We start from the raw sequence: 22130 nt of genomic DNA on the forward strand, positions 1-22130 counted from the left end.
AATAACAGGAACAATGGATATTTTAAAAATAGTACAAAATAAAAGACATAGAGATACAATAGAAAAATATTATATACAACAAACATTTAAACAAAACCTTTGCCTAAACGATAATAACATATACCTTAATAACTCCATCTTCAATGTCCTTCAGACACTTGACCCCAATCTCAACGACCACCTTTCACCTACTCTCTCTATAAGTGATCAGTATTGATCCAGTTCTCCTCGGATACGTTAGTACTTCTGAATACCTTCAAGACATATCTACGCTCTTCCTCGGTAAGTTCATTTTTACATTTTACCTTCCATTTTTATTTATCTTTACCTTATTACATTTTGTCTTCTATACTCGTTCTTTCAAGTTCAGTAATAATTAAAAATATTTTAAATTGTTTACGTTACAGGCCAATTTTAAACCACTATCACTTCAAAATATACCCTCACTCCAATGAATTTGGAAGTAAACATCATCAGAAGTATGACGTGGTTAAAATCAAACTTAACTTAAGGAAGACTACAGGCTCTTATGTGTGCGCGTACGCCAGGACTCAGTTTTATGGTCCGTACTTCTTAACCCCCAGGGTAATATCCTCCGATACCCATTTGACGAGAAGTTGAATAAGATAGTGTAATTGCGACATATTGTGAATATTCTAACAATTATTTATTTTCATCCGTCTTATCACAATAAATATTGTGATAAGACGGATGAAAATAAATAATTGAGAAGTTGAATGGGTCTCAGACAGGACAATAATTCATGTATTAGTAAATTAGACAGTTTTCAAAGTTCTTTGTAAAGGATCCCATGCACGGTGATGCTAGGTGGTGATACAAGCAGAGCGTATTGTTAACTGCAGTTTTACATTTTGAAATAGTAGAAAGAAATTGCTTGTGAGAAGAATGTCAGTACCCAATTTAACTGTACCAGTTTTGGTTTCACTTGTACTTGTTTTGAGTGATTTTTTTTTAAAAAGTAAAATATTTAATTTGTAGCGACGTGTATAGATTCTTTAGAAATCGAACCTGTTAATTGTGCTTGTATTTTAAATAAAATCATTAAATTGATGGGAAAATACAGGCCTACGTTATTACATGATGTTTACGCGTGGGTTTTGATACAACATCGTTATTAAAATTGTAAAATAAACTTGTTATAAACACATTTTTTGTGACGTTAGCATAAAGGTTTGTGTTCAGGCTTAGGAATTACTAGAGGTAAATCTATTTCAGTTATAATTCTGAGTTAAGAATTATTTTATAACTTATTTTACACAATCTCAAACCTTGTTACAATTTCGCTGTTACCGGTAGGTGTCTCTTGAGATAATGACGTCAGTCGGACGACATGACAGTAGCAGGCAGACCAATGGCGGACCCTGCCCTCGTCTGTATGACAGTATTTCTCATCAACTTCTCCCTATTTCCTCTTTTCTCTCATTTTTATCAGCTCTTGACTGCAAGATGAGGGAAAGACAAAGAGACTGAATGCGTGTGAACCGCGCGCTGATATGCGATATATCGAGTTGAACATTTCCGCGTGACTGTTGATACGTCAGCGTGTGTTTTGTTTTTTCCTGTTCATCTCAGAGAGCGCGCGGAAATTAGAACCAGGTAAAGCTCCAGAATATGTTTCAGCGTTGCTGCTTGTGTCGGCAAACTTTCTAGTAATATCCATCCATCTTTTCTGTGAATAGATTGCTTGTATGTGTTTGTGTGTACACTCGTACAGAAGGTTTCTCTGCGTCACTGCATGAGAGAAAGAGTGACGCATGTGCACGTTTCTTTATTATATAGACTTTTCTCTTTCAGAGATCTGATTTTGAGAATTTATATTGGTATATTATTATCATGCTGGTAGACATGTTTTAAAATTTAGGGGGTGAAAAAGTATTAATTAAATAATGTACAGAGAGAAAGAACGATAAAAATTATACTCAAAACCTAAAAACATTGTTACATCGTTTTTGTTTTGAGAACCATCTCTCTTTGCTTTTCCTGTATTATTGATGTTTCTTCTCTCTGCAAAGACGCATGGCGTCCTTTTAACATCCCTCCACGTCTCTCAAACCCACCTCCAGTCCCTCCCTCCCGCTCTACACACATTTCCTAGGAGCAAATCCTCTTCAAAATGTAGAACTGCGCCTTCATTTCTCTCCCCACACACACCCTCGCCAAACCTAGAAGCTGTGGTGGTTTTCTGACGTATACGTTCCTGATTGGTTGGTTTTGGTGAGGAAAAGACAAGAATATTTCAGAAGCTGTGTTTCTCTGAGGGGCTTGAAGGGGAGAGGGTTCGTTTTTGGGAAGGAAAAGGCGGCCAACGAGAATTGGTGTTTCTGGGAACTTTTCATACGACGTGCAACCGCGTGTAGGATCTTACGGGAGCTCCTGCCAATGCTTTATTTAGCTGCTGAATTGTCTTCACCGTCACGAGGTGATGCTCTTTAGCTCAGTTGTCATTAATTAAGACTCATACAACAGAAAATCGCAGAGTAAGGTTTGTGCTCCTGCTTCGTTTCGATAGGTATCGCTTTCGTTATCGACTCAGAAATGAGATATACTGAAGTACATGGTTGCTCTCTGTTCTTCGATGCTTGCAAGTAACAAATTGGCAGTCACCCACAAATCGACGATATAGAAACTTTACAGCTCGAAAAACCACGAAACAAAATTAAGTATTACCACCAAACTTTACGGTGTAGCGGTTGGTAAGATTGCTGTGTATATGGGAGATCTCGGGTTCGATTAAATATTAAAGAAATAAATTGTACTGCCTCGTACTTTTCTGGTATTACTCAGAATCTCCAGGAAAACTATGGGATATTATATAGAAACATGACTCAAGTGCTACCTTCCGCTTACCTTTCAACTAAGCATTCCATTTCACTATACATATTCTATGTAACTAAGAATCAAGTAGTGTTAAGTCCAATTTCAATTTCTCACGACGGCGAATATAAAGATGACAGCCTTCTGGACTCTTGTGTCGTGTAGTCTCGTAGGAACTGGCCGAAGTTTTATAAATTCTTACTCCTTTCATTATCACGCTCAATAGCTCTGATAATGAAGGCAGTTAAAATCTCTGAAACGTCTATAAATTTCTAAGACACAAGACTACACAGCGCAAGATCCCTGGAAAATATATATCTTTATACTCACCGCAGTCAGAACCTGAAATCTTACTTAGGCTATATTTGTTTAAGTACTTCTTATTTGTCAGAACTTAGGTTAGGTTTGAAAAGATTAGGATTTTTGACGCGAAAGCTATTTTATATTTCTCTCTAGTTTGTTATTCATTACTCGTTTCTGAAAAGTTAAATTTCTTAAATAGTTTTGTAATTTATGTATGTGACAGGGTATGACTACACATAAAAAATGTTACAGTGATAGAGTCTATATAATTTGTCGTGGATTGACATTTTTGAATTCCATTCTTAAGCACAGTCAGGTTGAAAATTTTGAGAAACAATCGATTTAAATTTGTAATAATACAAAGACGGTCGCCCCTTACCTATGGAAGTAGGCATCACGCACTGCAAAGTGTCTTGCGGAAAGAAATGAGTAACAAGTTGCGATGCTCTGGAGGGTAGAGGAGATACTAAAAAAAAGCATTGCCACCAGCGCTGAATTCCTAACCCTGGTACGGGAATTCCTCAGGGCTTATAAAACCTGAACCAAACGCAAGAAGATGGAAGAACAAAACACAAAACGGGAAAATGTAAGGTGCTTTGTTTCATATTATGTTGGGGGCTTGTATGAGAACATTTCCGTATAAAGTTACTCGTCCAATCGCCGTGCTTCAAGTATAGTACCCAAAGAGCTAAGGCAAATTATATTTCTCTCCCTCGCTGTACGCCCTCTTGAAACCTTTTCTTGAGTGGAAGAGTGTCACATCCACCTCTTTAATTCACCATATTCTATTCCTCATGTCACAAAGACGAAAAAAGAAGTGAGTTAAATTTCCACTTGTTATAGAATTCAGCAATACGTGTAGGTAATTACTCATCTTTACCCTAGGGCCGTCTTAAGCACAGGGTAACAGCTCCAGGAGGATATCAGAGAGGAGGCGGGGAGGATCCCAGCGGTAGTCTGTAATTTCGCTTTTCACCCCTAGTGAATTGATTTCAGTCCAACTCTGGTGATGACCCAGTCCGCTTACCTGTGGACGATTGAGGTTCTTTCTAATGGGCAAAAGCGGCCGGTGCCTGAAGCTAACCACGCACTTTAATTAATAGTATTTGCTGGTTCTGTCATTACGGTGATCGCCCTGATATTGGAGGCAGCAAGAACCTCTCCAGTGAACATCCCAATAGCTATTTGCCACCGCGAGAACCAGAAATATCACCTTTCAAAGTATGGTGTTTTTCCTACAGAATAAACATGGAATTTAGAATTGTCATGCATGTATCAAGCTGTGATACTGGCGATCGATTTATTTCATAAACTACGTTGCATTGCCTTCATGCCTATGATATACCTCTGAATTGGTTTTCCAAGAATAACATCTAGACTTGTGTCGTTCTTGGACTTACGAAACTATTGCAGGAGCTTTGCCTCGCAGGTTGCTGCTTTGCCAGGGGCAAGGCTCGGTTAGACGTGGTAGAAGGGATGCTTTTAACCAGCCTGTTCCTTGCTTCATTCTCTTCGTATAAGCAACCTTCTCTCCCAACCCTTGTGCTATTTCCTAACTAATTTTCTGTTAGACGTACCCCTTTTCCACATTTTCGTGGCTTGTCCCTTCCAAAACCTTACTACTTCACTGCTTTAAAAATATCATCTTAATTCCGTATAGGGTTTTTATTTCTATTCTGTCTTACTGTAGGGGCTTGAAAATCTGCTTCTAGGGAGGTACAGGTGTGGCACGATAAAGAGGAATATACATTGTGCTCGTTGAAAGCAGTAGACTGTCAACTGTCTGGGTTGACTGGGTTGACTGGGAAATATATTTTCCTGGAAAAATGAAAGAAAAACATGAAATTGTAGCAAACACACAAGCTTGTTCACAGACCTACACAACTTAAATTGTTAAAGATTTAATAATAACAGAAATAATTTTATATGAATTTTGACACAGTACACACTAACTATTTTTCAGAAAAGGATCATTCTGTTAGTAATAACTTTCTATTGCCGTAAGCTTAAGGTTTTAGTAAAAATTGATTTATGTTAGTACTTTAAATAATGTAATCCCAGTTAATCCGTAAACTACTTAATCCGCCCCAGGATAATCGGGAGTTTAGTTTAAAATAATTCTGACACAGTGAACCTGGAATTTCGTTTAGAAGACGAAGATTTTTTATTCCTACAGGCTACTATTATTCTGCGTCATTGACCAAAATATATCTGTGAAAATATTAATCTAGAATCGGAAGCGATGAAAATAGAAAATATTAAGATGGCTGTCTTCCGAGATGTCACACCTTGATGAATGCAATAAACTCTTCTGAAACGTCGGTCAATATCTACCAGACTAAACAGTGCAACATCCCAAATGACATTCATTTTCACTTGTCAGTTTGAGAACGTCAAATATCACCTGCTCATTTATATTTTAATAATAATATTTAACATTCAAGACACGACATTACGAAAAATTTTGAATGGAATGTAGCAGGTATTTCCTGAATTGGCCTCCTCTGTCAGCTGGAGATGGCGCCACATCCCTGAAGATTCATACGTACTCAGACATTTAAAATTTCACATTAAGATCATTCAAATTATTAAGCTACGTAAACTGTTTTGTATCACATATTTGGAATAATAATTTTTCCTGTTTATTTGTATAGACCTTATTTTTTCTGTTGATCCGGGGTCAATAGAACTGCAGGTCCTGCAGTAGACCTCAGAGTCGGCAAAGAACGCCTCTCATCTACCCAGAAATCGGCTAGTCATCTTATCGATTTACCATAACTCGCTTTGGTTAGTTTTGTTCTACAAAGTATATATAGAATACAACATAAAAACATTTGAAATGAGAGGAATACTTTTGAGAATACCGTAATTTAGAGCCGTGCGTGCTTTTCTGTTGTTCGGATATTATAGATACTGATTTTATCGAATTTCTAAAAACAAATATGGATACAGTTCCAGATCAAGATTCCTATGATTAATAATGCCCTATTATTAGCGATACAATCATACCTGGTGAAACATAATTTTAGGTTGTTGAAGTTCTGTGTGTCAACCCTTTGAAGCCAACGCTCATGTAAAAAAATATTTAAATACGTAGCCCGTACCTGGACGAAAACACAACGCTTTACTATTAAAATGTTTAATTTGTTAACGTTTTTTAAGGAAATAATCGCTGTTTATGTTGAAAAATATACAAAAGCCATACATACATTCTGTGGGCAAAATTACGAATTAAGCTAAAAATGTTGTTAACATTACGGAACGTGCATCACGTAACATCATAAACACACGGCCTCTAATAACCCAATCAATAAAGTTACTGGCTATTAGCTGGATGACCGGGGTTCGATTCCCGGAAGGTGTAGGAACTTTTCAATATATCGCTTATCGTGCGTCAATACGCCACACCCAGGTTCCTATCCGGATGGAATGTGGACGGATTGCAAAGCTGACCATTAACATGTACCTAGTGTCGATATTAAAAAAGAGTGGAGCTGTACCTCCATGCTCCCTATACATTCTTGGCGTGATGCTTAGGCATTGGACAAGTTTTTCTTTGTAAGACTTGAGGTTCTCATAGCGGTGAATATGAAGATTTCTGTCTTCTGGGTTGTTGCGCTGTGCAGTCTGGTCGATGTTAACCAACGTTTCAGAGGTCATACTGCCTCCGTCATCAGGGCGATCACCCTGATGACGGAGGCAGTATGACCTCTGAAACGTTGGTTAACATCGACCAGACTACACAGCGCAATAACCCAGAAGACAGAAATCTTCAAGTTTTTCTTTGTCTTCTCTGTTGTTGTGAGTAATAATAAAACCTTTCAATGTCTGATTCTTCAGAACCCTACACTTTCCTTATCAGCTGATTCGTAAGTGTGGACCTCAGGGCTTCCACTTGAAGAAAACTCATCCCTAGTTGACTTATGCCGCTTTTGTTGTGTGAAGGCGATATTTATGGGAGGAGAATAAGACTTGGGAAGTTGTTTTAGTTATAGAAATGTTATCGTGGGAAATTTCGGGACAATAAATATCTCTGCCCCATCCTCCTAGCCTCCTCTCTACGACATAAACTTGTATTTTGTTCAATTTAACTTATTAAACCTTAAACATTGCACTGTTTGGAGGGGCAGTGGCGTGATACAAAACGTTTGTCATGGAAATAGGGGAACTGACTATTACAATATAAACTCGACCTCGTATAAATAGCGAAACTTACGCTGAATTCATGATGACTTGTGGTTGTATGAATCATCACAATTATAATCTCTACACATACGTAAACTCTAAAGTCTGGAGAATAAATAGCTGCCTATTTAACGATGTTATATCTACTTTAGCACTTATTTATCATGGAATAACGTGAAAGGGTGATCTCTTTTAGTATACTTAGAAGTAGTGGAGAGGAACGTTCGTGGCCTCTTTTGAGGAAGTATCGTATGTAGGAAGTTAGAAGAAACACGAAAATTATCAGTCAGGATATCTGGTGTCTCAGTCGAGAATCGAAACTGGTAACGTTTGAATTGTACGCCTTGTACTGTGGTGCATAGGCAAAAAATGTTAATCTTGCTTTCTCGTGCAATGTCAAAAAGGACATTTATCTTGAAGGAGAAATGGTAATGGAAATTTTTGTAGGTTCCTGTTGTTGTTTTTTTTGCATAGTCTTTGAAGTATTACATTCTGATAGTAAAACTCGAACTACGTAGGATCTGAGGTTTTCACAGCGCCCTGATTATGGAAGCAGCAAGGACCTCTGAGACGTCGGTAAACTTTTACCAGATTACGCGGCGCAAGAACCCAGAACTTGAAATGTTGAGGGCACCAGTCAATATTCCTAAATTTGTGAAGCAGTTTAGCAGTTCGACGACAGTCGCCACCAGACGTTGTGACGAAAAAAATAATCTACCTGTGCCGGTAATCGAACTACGGTCGACGGTAGGCTAGTCATTTTACTGACTCATTTCTCAGAATTTAGGTTAAGGGTCAACATTTCTGGGTCATGCTGTAGCCCGTTGTTTGGCTCCAAATCAAAACTTTTCTCTGTAACACGAGGGTAGGTAGTATTACGCATTATTATTAGGGTCCCACTTACAAATCGGATAGTTTTCTTATTAGCAAAACTGAACAGATTTTATATGTCAATTAGCACAGCCGATTAGAATGGACCCATTATATGTAAATCCCTAAGTTCCTGATTGGCCAACCTTGGTTATAGTAGAGGGAAACTATTTGATTAAATTATGTTAATTCTAGTTCAGGGGGTGTCTTGGTTCGCTGTGGGGGTTGGAACAGCAGCGAAATATGATTGGTTCTAGCATTTATGCGGGGGTGGAGTTTGAATTTAGAGCGATTCATCTACTAGAATCTGCGGATACAATAGCATTAGAAACGTTTTAGGGTGGGTAACTATGACTGTGTAGCCAATGGGGTTCGTAAAGGGGTGGAGCTTATAGATTATAGTGATTGATAGAAAAGGTGTCTGTTAATAGTGAAACTAGGCGTTGTGGGTCAGATTTCGTGCTAGGCACAAGAACATGCTAAAAATCGATATGAACTGGGTGCTTACCCTGTGGAATGCAAGTATTAAAACAGCGTTGGGGGATGATTGTATGGTGGTGACATCTATCGGCACGCAATATCATTAAAATAATTTCAAATTTCCCCCTTTGCTTCCCCACTACTTGTGTAGGATGATCCATCTTAACTCTATGAGATTTCGGGTTCTGATGGCGGCGAGTATAGAGATCAGTTGTCTTCTGGGATGTTGGACCGTGCTGTGCGGTAAAATTTCCCGTCGTTTCAGAGGTGGTTACTGCCTCCATTATTAGAGTGCAACATCCCAGAAGACAGTAATCTTCATCACAAATCTGTTTCAAATTGCGTAATTTTTTTTAATTTCAGATGTTCGCTTAACTGCGCCGTGCTATCTGCAAAGAAGCTGATGAAAGCTGCCATCAAAAACAGGTACTGTTAATGAAGTTAAATTTGCCTCGGAAATGAGTTGACAGGAAAACAGACAATAACTAGATATTCCTAAAAGTCGCAAAAGGAATTTATAAAATGTCTTACAACCTAACCACGTATGAATAAAATCAATTCCTGTACTTATAATATTTGCAGATCTATTCTCGGTCATGTTTCCTTGACAATAGTATACAGACACGTAAAAGTAAAGTAAAGTTTGGGGTGAGTGGAGGTATAGCTCCTCTTTTCCTTGAACTCGGCACTAGATGGGGGTGAGTGGTCAGCATCACGCCCCGGCCGGCTTTACCCCCGGGAAACGACCCCGGTACCCATTGTAGAGGAGGCTGGGTCGGCCCCAGAGCCGGTCTGAACGCAGAGGCTAGAGGAAAAATCCTCTGCCCCCGTCGGGGATCGAACCCCGGTCATCCAGCCCGTAGCTAGTCACTATTTTTGTGTCTTGCTTAATGACACTGTCAATAATTGATTGTTAAACGTTGCAGCCTACAATAACAGACTGATTAGTGAATAATTAATTATAAATCTGATTCTCCCTAATTTTAAGTTTTAGTGTGGAATTTTCTCGTAAGGACAGAGTAAAACCATGAAAATTCCCAGTAAGGATAGCTAGTATCCGGGCCGAGATTTGAACAAGAAGCAGGAATACTAACCACTCAAATTTATTATCATGGCGAATAAATTAAAAAAATGAGAAGTGAGTGAAATATATCACGAAAAACGAAATTAGAAATGCATACAAATTTTAGTCTGAAAGCGTGAAGGAAAGAAATACCATGAGAAATCTAGACCTATATAAAAGGATAATAATATAATGTGTCTTAAAGATGTGGGTGTGATGGTGTGGAGTGGTATAAACTGGGCCCAATGATGAACTTTCGGGAACATGATAATGAATTTTTGGCTTTACTGAAGTGGGAATTTCTTTAATAGCTGAATTAAATTTTACAAAATTCCAGCATCGTGTTCTTAAGCGTTTGAAGACCTTGGGCGACATTCACAATTTTCTGACCGGCTCCCTGACCTCTTAATTATAGTAAGGACACGTTATTGAAACATCATGGCGATGCATTAAAATACAACTAACTTACCAATGCAGGCAGTTTTACTTATAATTAATCAAATCCACAACCTTCTATAACAAATCAGTCATTTGTGAGATATTGAAACCTCTTCAGCTTCATTTAACTTGATATTAGGTTTAATTTTTATTTCTGTGTTTCGTTTGCATCTCTCCAAATGTTCATCACTGAGACCCAATTACAAGCCTAGCTCTTGATCAGGAACTTTTCATTAAACTGAATAATTAATCATAGCGATAATTACTGCCAAATACTGCTGACATTAACAAAGCGTGTGTGTATTACACTATCTGAAAATTGTTAGACATAATTTGAAAATTTCGTAACGTCGTCATATTTAAATATAAAATACTAAAATACTTGATACAATTTTGTTGGCCTGTGGACAGGTCTGGCGTGTAGTCATAACAGATTTCACACGCCTACGTTTCAGGCTTTATTTGCAACGAAACGGAAATGGGGTGATTTGCACTATAAGTGACCACTTTAGTACAGAAACGTCAGTACCATAAGCATGTCACCCCCTCATATGCCGGACTCCCCTCTCGCAGTCACACATTTACATTAACACGCACTGCGTGACACAGTGGCTCACTAACGCATTTAATCCAGGACCAAACACATTCATTATGCGTGTTAAATTCCTCCACCGTATACAAAACAAACCCGAAATATAAAATAAATGATGCTGTATGAAGATAACATTCTTCTGGGTTGTTGTGTCGTGTAGTCTGGTAGAAATTTACCGATGTTTCAGAGCTCCTTATTGCCTCCATTCCTCTGATGATGGAGACTGCAAGCACCTCTGAAACGTCGGTAAACGTCTATCAGAGTACACGACTTAACAGTCCATAATACAGCCATTCTAATACTCTCAGCTGGGAGAACCTAAAATCTCAAAAATAATGCTGAAACATGTTAGTTACGTTCATGCGGTATGATACCAGATTATTCTCAGCATTGGGTATACTCTAGTCATTTAAATTAGAAGTAGTTGTCCTGATACAAGAGCATTACTCCCTGAATTCGTTAAAAGGCGTGGATAAAAGGCTCTACGTATTATGTATTTTTATTAGCTGTGGAGGTGTGTTCATCTTTAAATCCGGTCAATTTTCCTACGAGGAATTATCGTTTGGTATCTACCAGACAGGAAGCCGGGTGTACCTCATATCATTTATAGACCTATCAATATTTTTACTGATATACTCCTCTGTCTATTCCTAATGTAATAGCCAATGTTCCATCACACTCGTCTTGACGGATAAGCCGTTTGGGCGGTAAGGAAATAATTTAAATTAAATTCTAAAGGTGGCAACTCTGGAAGCGAAAAATGCAAAAGAGTTTATGGTGGTGTCTATGGTGAGGTCTAGCTGAGTCTGGAGTCAGTTGGTCGATTTTGTGTTACTGTGTTTGGACGAAATCTGGCTTCAGTCGCCGTGAAGATATTTTCACATTGAATTTGGTTTATAAATGAATTGTATATATTTTGTACTACAATTCGATAAGAAAAAATAATTCTGTAATAAATTAAATTACTGTTCGATCTATTTAGATTTCATTCCCGTGAAATCTGAAGGGCCGTAATCGACACTTAAAAAAACAAACAATGAGCAAATCACTTTTAGCTATATAACAATGTAGTTGAACAATGCAGGAATTATTTGAGCTTCGTTATCCCGTACATTGATTTATACAGGATGAGGGAGAACACAAATCAAGTGCTGAATTGTAGTTTTCGCAGGCAGGAAGAATTAGTACGTCCTGTAACACAATGGTCCACACAATCGATATCAAAGCGTGCACTGGGGGACGAGAAGAGGGAGTAATTGTATTGTTGCCAAGCGGGGTTCGAACCTTGTTCACTGCACACATCATGACGATATGAAATGCAATATCAACCCTCCAGTCACTCGGTCTGCGACCGTCAGAATGCGCCATAATAGCAGAAGTGGTCATATCCATCTCTGTGAATAATTAAACACGTATTCACATTTACAATTTAAATAGTGTTTTTCTTTCGAATGTCTTAACGCTTCTTTTTTTATTCTAATGTTTTATCTACTTTTACCTTTGAATAAGAATCTCTTGTAATTTTAATTCTCTATGTGAAATGAAAGATACGACTTAATAGATCTTCATATTTACGCACGAGACATCTCGGGTAGAGGCACTTTCACTTTTTTCTGGGTTTGTTTAATTCTTGAGAAGCTTAGTGTAAGAATTTGTCCTGTCATCTAATGACACTTTAATATGAATGTTTCAAAATTATACCTGCTACAAATTCTACAATTTTCTAAAGATATTTGCAGTCATACATCCAAATAGATGTTACAGTTTACTTACAATTTAAATTAGCTTACCGAGTTCTACAAACAAGTTATCAACAACCTGAGAACAACAGAGATAGTGAAGGCAATCTAAAGGGGTCAAGACGTAACATTTGTCTCAGCAGTAATACACAAACTTATCGACCTACACTCACTGAAACTACAGGCCTGTTTTCTACATCAAAAATAAAAGCAAGTGACCACCAGATTTTAGGAACACGCGTAAGAATACTATCGAAAAACAACATTAAAATTATTAGTGAGAAATATTTTGCCTACATTTAGTTAAATATTCACATAAAAGTATTTTTTTAAAAAAAATTGTATACGTATTGGTGAGGTCATATAGTGTGAAATAATTTTCAAAGATAATACAATTTTGAGAAAATTAATATATTTGATATGATCTTTGCGTAAATTTGAGGCCATACCCAACTTGACTGATATGACGTTACCTCAACAAATTTTAATTTTGAGCTTATGTGTCATCTTAATCAAAATTTACAAAATAATTTTAAAGATGAGATATATGACGACAGACGAACCTGACCTCACAATTATACATTTATTTTCATGAAAAGAACACAGAAAGATAAACACGCTCATAGTTGAGTAGCAAATGTTTCTGCTTTAATTGTGTTTATTATTTAATGATGTTATCGCGAAGTCCTGCAGACCTTCTGTCAACCCTAGGAATTTAAATCTGTCTATGTGTGTCTTCACCAAGCAGATATGCGTAGGCAAGTTATTACCTACCTGACTGGTTACAACTCTGAGACACACCGGCTGACCTCAGTAGTTGGTGGTTGTTCTGCCGTTCGGGAAGGACATCGTTAGGCAAGCAGAGACGCAACTGCAGTCACACAACTAAAGTGCTCTGAGGTTAGTTGTCAGTAGTTTAGAAGTAACATACGCCACTCATGCTACAACTAAATTTCATATTGTCTCTAGAGAGAATTAAGCTCATGTTCTACGAACCGGAATTCTAAACAGAGTTAAATCTATTTTTATTTGGATGAAATGAGCTTAAACATTGATTTATGTTTAATATAGAAATGCCCTCTTGTGATGCATTTAGTTTCTAGCATTTCGCTTACAATTTCCAATAGAGCAGAGTTTTCTGTCAGAACCGTCCGTTAAATTCTTCTCTCGACACGTCACGAGTCCCATCCGCTGGGACACAATTTATTGGCTGTTGGTTTCATCTCAACTTCCCAGAATTCAGCCACTGAAACGTGACTGCTTGTCAAATGGGGCATTTAATCCTTTGGTTAATTGATTTGTAGGATATCCAACTATACCGTATGTCTAATGAGTACGTAGGGGAAATATTCGTAAAAATATCGAGTCTTACGCTATTTAATGACACTTGTTTACATGTAGAGGTTATTTCCCTTGAGCAACTAGCTAACATTAACATTTTACGTCATTCGCAACTTTCTGCGAAAAGTTACATTCGAGTCACTATGAACACAGTTTTAATTTAATTAACTTCTGTTTCTTTTGATATTTTTGATGCTAACATAACACAATAACATCTGTCTATATGTATCATTTTTATCCTATTTGGCTTAGAAACTTTTGCTTATGGGCCTGTAAATAGCAGTTATAAGTTTAGATGCATTTTATTGTAACAGTAAAAATACACATGAGGAGATGTTAGAAGTAGCCAACATAGGAAATTATAGTATACATTCAGTGTTATAAAATACCAACAAATATAAACAATTTGTAGTCTGAAATATGTCTTCGATGAGAATCTAGGAGTTTGTAGCTCGTAGCTGCCAGTCTTGCAATCCTTTAGTAAGTGCCTCATTTAGTGACAACTCACTAGACATCAGTGGCCTAACAGAAATAAATTAATTTAAACTCCAGTTGAAATAAAAATAGCTAGGCATTTATTAACCTTATTTACTAACTCGACTTTTTAAACTTAGACATCATTTCCTTCCAAGAATTTTCGACTTATTCACATTTAATTACTCACTGTTCATTATAATTTCCCCTTCTTATTTGACGCTACGTGATGTCAGCGATGCGTAATAACTTCAGAAGCAATAGGAGAATTTAACCACAATAATCTCAGCAGATAATTTTTTTTAAAATTGTAATTCGTGGAATGATGTTTAATATGTGTTCTGCGCGATAAAATACAATTGGTCTTCAAACGTGATTTTTGCGAATTTTCAACTCCCCTCCCCCCACACTCGCGACCCATTGAAGGCCGACACGCTGCATGCAGTGTGGTGGTAACTACAAATACCACAAATCCAAACAGATATGAAACTGTAATGAGAACAATTCCATTCGAATATAGTCTATTAACCACCCCTAATTGATTTGGTATTGTTATTACGAAAATAATTTTTTGTTTGTGAACGTGTTTTACCCACGTCTCGCTTTTGCCACAAGTGTTTGTAGAACAAAAACAACGATCAATAACACAAATGCTCGCCTCTTTCACTCGTTTATGCTAGCGATCACTATGGAACAAACTAGAAAACCAAGTTGATGCTGGATGATGTTGCTACCTGGTGGTGGGTTTTGGAATTACACAATGGTGTAACCGCATAAACACACATTTCTACTTAACGCTATTTATTCGCTGTTTATTTTATTTATGTATACCTACAATTAGTATGTTTAATTTGATTCAGTATTGTTATTTATGGTGTAAAGAAAGTGGTTAACTAATTAAATCTGACATTTTTAAATGCATATTTTATGTGAGTAAGCAAGTAAGTAATTTTCAAATAAGAAAATTCGTTTACCAATAAGATGGCATGCCATATTTGTCGAAACGTTGGTTATCATTTAACATTAGATGAGGATCATCTCCCAAAAACTGAAGTTTAACACTGAACCCAGCCGCGTAAACCTAAGGACAATCATGTACGATATTCTGTACTCAAATAATTTTCTATTTGATAAGTTATATAGTTTTAGGCGATTTAGAAAATTAATTTAATCTTGGGGCATGTAAGAGGACATGAGAATAAATTATATTTACGCAGTAATATACGATAATCATAACACTAAACATTACTTCTGTAATGATAACGAATCTTTGATTTCCATATCAAAATAATTTCTTCAGGAATATTTTTGTCATGCAACTAATAACACGTACTAATAATTTGTAATAAAATTTACCTCCCTTGATAACTGCATCGCTGATTTTCTTGGAATAAAACTGAAATTGTGGTAAAGGATATTGGAAGAGGTGACGCTGTTTAAATTCTTTTATTCCCTATTGTATTATATAATATACACACATTCCTTAAGCTGTGTTTTTGCGAGGAAACAATGTTTTTAACAAAGGCCTTAGAATCATTTCTGTATGTATAAAAAAGTAAAAAATCTTGTCCTTCATTTCATGTAATTTGATGTTCATCCGTGAGATGGCGCAGCTGTGCTGAGGATGTAGTTCATCAAAATGCCGCAGTACTTCACTAGTATTAGCTCTCCTTGTTTGAGGTCTCGACAAGGAATTAACTCTGGCAAATACCTATGAAGAAATAAAATTAATATTAGACATTTCAAAAAATTTCTAAAGAAATAATTTACTATTTTATAAAAATATTTAAAAAACGCTGTGCTGGAAAATTAAAAAATTATAAGTAAGGTAAATTATCACTCACACAAGTATACTAATAAAATTAAAATTATGATGTGAATTAATAAGTATTTGTGTTATTACACAGGGCTATATTTATATTAATATGATGAGAAATATTATTATTTACCCTTTAATGTAAATATTAACACAATTGTCAGCAGTACATTTGGCTGAACAATACAGAATATAAAATTTATTTCAACTGAAAGAATTTTGCATAATTATTTTTGTGTATTTTAAAATATGCAGTGCAGCTTACAAAGAAAAGTAGCTTCGAGGTATCTGTAGTTGGCGCAGTTGAAAATGTTGGATCTCACGGACGTTCCAATATTGTTAAAAAAATTAAAATAAAAAAATCCTGATTGAAACAAAGGAATAAAGGTGGAAAATCTTCAGTGGCCGTGGGAATCAGTACGGTGTCAAATTCTAGGTCGTTACGTTGCTATTTTCGACATACGTATTAATCCTTTTAAATGGAAGTTCACCTAAACAACTTTAAACGCAAACCTAAAATTCTGGATTGATGTGTTTGTTAGCTTATATATCAAGACCGGATAGCCGATTTGCACCAGACAGAGAACATAGGAGTGTCGAAACTCCGGATAAATGTACCCAATTCGAATTCCTGTGAAGGTGTTATCTATAACTCACAAGATAAGAATTACAGAAGAGTGGCGCATGGACCAATATTGTTTGTTTAAAATACGGGATTATATACACAAAGACTAAGACCCTGAAAAATTGACCTGGGTTCGATCCCCAGTAAAGATAATATCAGCAGTTCGGAAAGTAAGCACGACAGAAGAACGGCACCAAGTCCAAAGTTTTTGCTTCAAAGAGGATATTATATAAACAGGCGACAAAATATATAAATGTGCCCTCGGTTCGAGTCCTGATGAGGAAATTTCAAGTTCCAAAAGTAAACACGAGACAGGAAAGGCGCCAAGTTAAACTTTGTTTCTTTCGGAGAGTCACAAACGAGAAAGCTATCCTGGATACAAGTCTCGGCGAAGGTTTTGTTTAAAAGTAATTTTTCTATAATATTATTAGATATGTGACATGAGATATATGAACGCAGGACGAGAACCACAACAAAATGTTTTGCGACGCCGACACATGACGCCAATTTCTGCGCAGCTGAGGTTATGAATACCAAAGACAAAACGCTGGCAAATCTAAGCCGAGCGTCTAAACGCCTGTCGTTGTGACTTCGACTCAAGATTCAATGTATAACATGCATGAACTCAGGGAAGCCACAAGACGAGACGCTGACAAACCGACGCAGAACGTCGCGACGCGTATCGACGTGATACCGACGGAAGTTTCCATTCTTGCTATAATTATCCTAGGAAAGCCACAAACAACGCTATAAAACAGACGCCTATCGTTGTGACGCCTCTGGTAGTGGCAACGACTCAGAACACCAAACCAAACCACGAGAAGCCTTGGAAAGCAATACGACACAATGTTGTCAAACCGATGGACGTCATTACGACGCTGATATTAGACAATATTTTTATCGCAGGGAGAAGAGAATGTATTGATATTACGGGCAGAAAGACAAAGAATAGCCCAGGCATATGACCCAAAACGGAGCCAGGGCTGTAACAAATCGTAAACTCGGGACGCAATAAACCGACCCCAACAATGACGCTACCACAAAGTGGCATATTACGCACAGATAGACTTCGAGATTCCATCGATCAAGACCAACGCTCAGAGCCGGGTTGTGTTTCAAGGCGTCGCTAATATATGAGACGCCGTTTAAATATGTCGTAATCAGCGAAGGTAACCTTCCTGATGGCATTGGACGCGTTGAAAAATCAACGACGAATGTGACGACGCCATCAAGATACACCATATTTACCACACGATATACTATTGGACGGAATTGGACGAGTTCAGAAATCAACGTGCAGCGTCACAATGTCTATCGTCTCGACGCCTCCACAACACAAATTCGCACAGAGGGAAAGGGACACAAAAAACAAAACGTAGGAAAACCGACGCCAGGAGCCGCAGGGCCACTAGGGAAGCGACATTAGGTACAGATAATTCCCGGAATGCAGCTGGCCACAAAGTGAGAAAACCGACGTTGCCACAAGACGCAGTATTAGTCAAGGTAAACATCGGGTTGTAATCGGAGGCAACATTAGTAAAACGACGACGAGCATCGCGAAACCTACCATCCTCCAGAAGACAACAATTCAACACAAATAAAGCCCCATGTGCCAATACATAACGTTTAAAAATTTATGCCCAGATAAATATCAGATTACCATTGGACACATTGGAAGACCGACGCCGAGCGTGAAGACGCCAAAATATGTACTGTTAGCATATTACGAGATAGCGATGTCATTAAACACATTTGCTAACCCACATCGAGCGTCGCAACAGCCACAATCGCGACGCGTACGAAATACGTGACACATCACCTGAGCGACTGATTAAATAACACTTTGGAAAATGGACGCCCAGCGCCAAGAACGAAGTAAGAAAACCGACGCCAGATGTCGCGAAGCCTAATATCGCCACCAGGATCACCATATAACCATCGGATTAACATTTCAAACAAATTAGAAAAACCGACGCCAAGCGTCGCGACGCCCATCGCAGCAACGAATCGGAAATATGTTGTAATTACAACAGGACAGCCCAGGTTACCATATGAAACGAAGTTACAAAACCGACGCTGAGCGTCGCGACGCCAAATGTCTTCTCGACGCCACCACGTTCACCAGATAACCATCGGATTAATATTTACAACAATCAGGGAAATCGACGCCGAGCGTCGCGACGCCCTACGCCACGACTCCTTGTAAATAGGTTGTAAATAGCACAGGATATTCTCGGATACCACCTGTAACTAAGTTACAAAACCGACGCCGCTAGGATCACCGCATATTCCGTAGACAACCATCGAATTATCATTTTGAACCAATTAGGAAAACCGACGCCGAGCGTCGCGACGACCATCGCCACGACGCCTCCGAAATACATAAGACAATCGAAAAAGTTTATAAAATCTTCACCGAGCGTCGCAACGCCAATGGTCATAACGATGCCGGTATACGCCTATGTTATTTAAATGTTGGTAAACCGACGCCTAACCTAACCTAACCGAAACCAACCTAACCTAACCTAACCGAACCCAACTTAACCGAACCCAACCAAACCTAACCCAACCCAACCCAATCCAACCTAACCTAACCTAACCTAACCTAACCTATCCTAACCTAACCCAACCCAACCCAACCCAACCCAACCTAATCTAACCTAATCTAACCTAACCTAAAGTACTCTAACCCAACTTATCGTAACGTAACGTAACGTAACCTAACCTATCATAACGCAATCGAAACAAATCTCACCTTAGAGCAATTAAAGTTGTACATCTTGCTCAATGTCCCAAGTTTAGCAATTTGTCCACAATTTACTTAGGAGTAGGATATGGAAGGAGGAGAATTATCGAACGCCCATGTCGCTTCTACTTAATTTGTGTTCTTTCTTTGTATTAACAGTTATTTTTGAGTCCTTCTTTACCAACTCTGTTGTAGCATTGTCGAAGATTCACCACCGTCAACACCAAAGCCAGTCAGTGGAGACGATGTTGAGTCATTTTCGTCCCTTCTACGTTCCCCACCATCTATTTTCCTATTATACGTCTTAATGTTGTGATCTTATTTTCTTCTCGGTCTACGAGTTAGTAGTTTGGTAACAGGTTTACCACCAATATTCTGTACGCATTTCTTGTTTTCCTTACCTTTTTAAAATGGTAGCCCATGGCAGCAGCTTCCAATATGTCATTCTCATTACCATATTCCAACCTGCTTTCCGTAATTTATAGAGTTACTGTAACGCTGTAGACTCATATTAAGAAGCAATTCGGTTCGAATCTTGGCCGGGATACATTAACTGGTACATTTCCTTTAGCGAATATTTAGGTACTGCTTTAAAACAGATAGTGACCGCCACCTGCATGATAATGTGATAGATGTTAGGTTGACAGCCCGTCTACACAACACGTTTTTTGATTATAATCTCAATGTTTATTAAAATCCACAACATGTTTCCACATTAATAAGTCATCTTCAGGTGGTTCTCTTAAATTTTATATTCATCCCATGCCAGTTTATTTATCGTATGACTTTATCACCTCTGAAAATGAAACAGTGCAGACAATATGTCGTAGTTAAAATGAAATTTGTTCTTATTCGACCTTGTTAAATTTGAGTATTTTTAACGATGGTGAGGAAGATTATGCTATTTTTGGGTTTTTTTTTAGAATTTATGCATATAAATAGCTCAATAAATTATATAATTTATTAATTTAATTTTAAAACAAGTTCTATAAAGAATAGAATCAAGGATTTGGAGGAAATTGGCGTTTATATACGCTTTAAAGGAGCCGGGATAGCTCGGTCAGTATATTGACTAGCTATGGGCTGGACGACTGGGGTTCGATCCCCGACGGGAGCTTCTGAATCCAGACCGGCTCTGGAGTCCACCCAGCCTCCTATCCAATGGGTACTGGGGTCCCTTCCCTGGGGTAAAGCGCGGCCAGGGGGTGGTGCTGACCACTCACCCACATCTAGTGTCGAGGCCGAGAATGAGTAGGAGCTATATATACCTCTCACCCCAAGCGCCAACATGGCGTGTAGCGGAACGACTTTTACTTTACCTTACTTTGAAGGATTTCTTGCGGTTATGTACATTCTTATGTTTTTCTCCTGTAGCTTAGCTTAAGCTTGGAAAAAGAAGTTAACGAAGCGGCAGATACAAAATATTGCTGCAGCCTAGAAACTCAGGAACTTAGTAGGCCGAGAGGTGACAGCGTTCTTGTTTCAGTTGGAGCGCAGACATTCCTCGTTTTTCCATTTCTGTCCCATCAGCTTTTCGTATAATTTGTAAAGTTTTGTATAATTAGTTCTGTAGATGCTGCAAACTTCGTAAAGGTTTAATTTAGCCCTGTGTTTTAATGAAAGAGACGGCTCTGCAAGGGAGGTTGGGGAGGGTTGGTTGGTGGTAGATTGTCTGAAATTGGATGCGAATACATAAGCACGCCCAGAAAGAGACGGCGAATTGAAGAGGCGTCACCTTCAAAATAATACGATTCCATTTTCAAATCGAAACCAACTCATGCCAGCCTTCGTCTATAACCGCTGCATAGGACTCAAGTTGTTGCTATAGTTACAAATATAGATGTTCTGTTGTTTTGTAAGGGGAGAGAGGCAACGCCTTAGTTAGTTACCAGAGTAAATAGGCACTTCAGAGAATAAATGACCTAAGGTATTTGGAAATGCAGAAACAATAAATTTCTAACAAACTTCAATATCAGGGGTAGATATTCAACAACCAGTTTTGAGAATTTGAACCTTTCTTTGTTTTTTCTTTTTAAAATAATGAAACTGCAACTTCCCTGGCTTAGAACTTAGCTAGTTCTACTGCGGCCAGAATGCCAAATTGACTATTTATATTCCTTCTATTGACGGTGGTAAGAACAAGAATGGAGCCTAATTTCCACGTCTCCTATTCATTCTTCTGACGTGATACCTGTTGGTAGAGTACAATCAAAGTCCTTAAGACAGAGTTATGTCTACTGACTGTTATTCAATATTATTTTACATCGCACAAAAGATAGTGTACCATAAGAAAATTTAGATATGTAAAAACAACAGTAAAGTTTATTACAGCACCAAGTCTGAGGGCAAAATATTAAGCACCACTTGAGCCAAGTAATCAGATACTAGCGTGATCACTCTACTTATTATTGATTATTAACTAATTATTATTGATAGCAATAAATTACTACAGTAAATGTTGGGTGGCCTTAAACTGCATTACATCTATAAAACGTTTTGTCAAAATCCATCAGTTGTATTGAAAAGTAATTAGGAGAAAGGACAATTATATATGAACATTTATGTAGACATGAAAACATAGGAAACGTACGCTGAAATTTTTCCATTGCAGGTTTATCGGTTC

At 37.8% G+C, this 22130-nt stretch overlaps 1 protein-coding gene and 1 long non-coding RNA gene across 7 annotated transcripts in view; one reads left to right on the forward strand and one right to left on the reverse strand.

Annotated features, from left to right (window-relative positions):
* The first annotated feature begins 225 nt into the window (after nucleotides 1-225).
* dati (zinc finger protein datilografo) overlaps nucleotides 226-22130 on the forward strand; it is a 592807-nt gene continuing 570902 nt past the window's right edge. For 3 of the 5 annotated variants that reach the window (XM_087349115.1, XM_087349116.1, XM_087349117.1), the window contains exons 1-3: nucleotides 226-282; nucleotides 9037-9099; nucleotides 13254-13405. The gene's annotated coding sequence lies outside the window, so the exon portion shown is untranslated. The remainder of the gene's footprint in view (nucleotides 283-9036; nucleotides 9100-13253; nucleotides 13406-22130) is intronic. The other 2 variants (XM_087349105.1, XM_087349106.1) reach the window with 1 other exon arrangement.
* LOC110839393 (uncharacterized) overlaps nucleotides 15757-22130 on the reverse strand; it is a 79800-nt gene continuing 73426 nt past the window's right edge. For both annotated transcript variants that reach the window (XR_015535239.1, XR_002546460.2), the window contains exon 5: nucleotides 15757-16031. This is a non-coding gene — a long non-coding RNA (uncharacterized LOC110839393). The remainder of the gene's footprint in view (nucleotides 16032-22130) is intronic.

The sequence above is a fragment of the Zootermopsis nevadensis genome, unplaced genomic scaffold (genome assembly GCF_977971745.1).
Source record: "Zootermopsis nevadensis isolate Lab colony 2312 unplaced genomic scaffold, Znev_1.0 Znev_ptg000015l, whole genome shotgun sequence".
In the NCBI taxonomy this organism is placed as follows: Eukaryota; Metazoa; Arthropoda; class Insecta; order Blattodea; family Termopsidae; genus Zootermopsis; species Zootermopsis nevadensis.